The sequence below is a fragment of the Benincasa hispida genome, chromosome 3, assembly GCF_009727055.1.
Source record: "Benincasa hispida cultivar B227 chromosome 3, ASM972705v1, whole genome shotgun sequence".
NCBI lineage: Eukaryota > Viridiplantae > Streptophyta > Magnoliopsida > Cucurbitales > Cucurbitaceae > Benincasa > Benincasa hispida.
In genome coordinates, this window is record NC_052351.1 from 26,372,049 (window position 1) to 26,375,037 (window position 2,989).

A 2,989-nucleotide genomic window follows, 5' to 3' on the forward strand; every position below is an offset into this window, starting at 1 on the left:
AAAAAGAGAGAGAGAGATAGGAATGGATTGGGACTTGTTGATCAAGTTTCCAATTTCGGACAGAGCCCACTTGTCGTTTCGTAACTTTGGCAATTTCCATGTAACTCCGACTACGAGGTAACAGTCGGTGTTTTAAGTATTAATGTTTCTAATCACCTTAATTCTCAAATAATTCATATATTTTACTTCATTTTTATTTACTCTACTTTCATAAAACATCTATATTTTGAATTATCTCACCTCTATTTTATAAAAAATATAATGTTCAAGTTTAATTAGTTATTTATAATTTATTGGATACGATCATAAGATATGTTTTTTATTATATTAAAAAAAATAGTTGTTTGCCTAATAACTCATCTTCTTATCAGTTACTTTCATTCTATATACCTATTTTGGTTGGTTGTTTTTAGTTCATTTTAGGTTTGGTACATTTAAGATGTATGTTTACTTCATTTGGTTTTAAGGGGCTATCATTTAATTCATTTATTTCTTTTTTCTTATCTCTCTCTCTCTCTCTTTTTTTTTTCCCCACAATTTGTAGGACATTGATTTTTTGAGATCCAAATATGCAATCATAAGTTAATAATAAAACATTTTTATTGTACATGTATTTTACATTAGAATTTTACAAATAAATTAAAAAATCATTATTTAAAAGTATAAAGATGATAATATGTAAGTAACTAAAATAACGTAAGTTTAAAGTATATGCAAAATTGTAATGAGTTATTTGATGCGATGAGTTGATATATGACGTCTAGAGTTTATAAGTCTGTAGAGTTCACATGTTTGAGAGTTTATATGTCTACGTTTGAGGTACAGAGTTTTTTGTCTCAATCCGAATGTCTATGTTTAGGATGAAAAGTTAAGTTCATATATCAGGAATATCTTTTATGATTACTATTTTTGTTCATAAATTTTTCTACTTCAATAATTCTACCCATCTTTGTATGAATTAAATATGGATAACAATTTTTTCCTTTTATTTTTTTTAATTCTTTTGGTAATGAATAACAATTAACCAACTACATTTCTTATAAAGATGTGGCTAAATAAAATGGGAAATCAAAGAGAAATCAAAACTTTTCATTCTTAATTTTTCTTCATGAATTTCGTCATCTTCTTTTTTTTCTTCTTCTTATTCCTATTGTTGCTTTGAATTTTTCTTCTTCGTGATTTTTTCAATTGAATCTCCCTCGTCATCTTAGCAGCCAATGGAATGTCACCACCGTTTTTTAACAATTCTACTATCAATTCCTCCAAATTTAGAAGATCATTAGAGAACAAATTTTCATTTTCACTAATTCTTGCCAAAAAAATATGTTCCATAAAACAAATCTTTATTTATGGATTTTTTTCCCTGCTATTTGTTATTTTTGTTTATTTTTTTCTTAACTTTTTGTTCCACCATTCAATTACATATATACTTTTTCAAATTTTTAACACTTATTTGATATGTGAATCCAATTAAATAAAAATATATATACAATTTTCTGCATATAAATATGGATTGTTTTCAAATATATGAAAATGAATCAAGATTACTATATGTGTCATGATAGACACAGATAAGAGCCTATCATAGATAGACTATGATTTTTTACTATTATTTGTAAATATTTTCAACAGTTTTGTCATTTTTAATAATTTTCCTGTAAATATTGCACTTAACATAGACAAAATACTATTATTTATATAATCAACAACTCTGCAACATATTTTATGAACATGCACAAAAAATAATAGGATATATAACCTCTTCCTAGACTATGGTAGGATTGGTAAGAAGCAAACGATCTTATAATAGTCGGAGGTGGTTATTGAAGTTGATTATCAAATATGGTTTTCGTTAGAGTTTGCAGTCGAAAGTGGTTGTCAGAGCCCGAAGTTGGTCGCACAAATGTGGTATTGGAGTAGGTTGTCGGAGTTTGTCGTCGAATGTGGTTGTCAGAGTCCGGAGTTAGTAATTGGAGTTGATCATGTGAAGGTGGTCGTCAAAGGTGATTTTTGTCGAAGTTTGTAGTCAGAGGTGGTTGTTGAAGCCAGAAGTTGATCACTAGAGTTTGTAGTCAGAGTTGGTTGGTGGAGCCTAGAATTGGCGTCACATTGGTCGTGCAAAAATGGTCGTCGAAGTTGGTCACCATAGTTGTCATTGAAAGTGGTTGTCGGAGATTGGAATTGGCCATGTGAAAAGGTCGCCGAATTTGGTTCCTGAAGTGTGGTAGCGGTAGTCGCCGATAGTGGCCCATGAATGGAGTTTGAAAACATTGGAAGAATGAGGAGTTGGGCATGAGTTGGTAAAATATACCAACTGAACTTCACCAACTATTAAAGTTGGTGGACCGGACAAAATATTGAGTTGGTATATTTTACCAACTCAACTTATGTTGGTGTATCAAATATCCACTAAATATTTTAAAGTTCATAGACACAAAATGATTGAAAAAAAAAAGTATGTGCAAAACAATACTAAAATGGTATTTAAACACGTGAATAACATGATGTTGAATATGCAGTGTATTAATATATTGACTTATCTAATGTTCACAGAGACAAGGAACTTTCTCGTCTCCGTACTCGTCTTCTATTTCAATCTTCATCCCCACGAAATTTCTGATTAAATTTTGTGAGGATTAGGTTCCTCAAGAAAAAGATCTTTTATTTGTTTATTTTACTTTATTTATTTTTTAACAATCTTTTAGTTTATTCTCAATCGAATATTTTTTTTTAAAAAAAAAATCCATATTAAATGAGTCATTCTAATACATTTTTTTATTTAGGGTTATTGCAATGGACAACACTTTTAGAATTAATAATTAAGTATATAACAATATTACTAAAGAACTATAAATATAGCAAAATATATCATTGATAGAATCCTATTTGTGATAGACTCTATCACGAATAGAATCCTATTAGCGAGCATATCACTAATAGACTTGTGAGAATTTAATCTAAATTTTGCTACATCTACAAATTCTTTTGT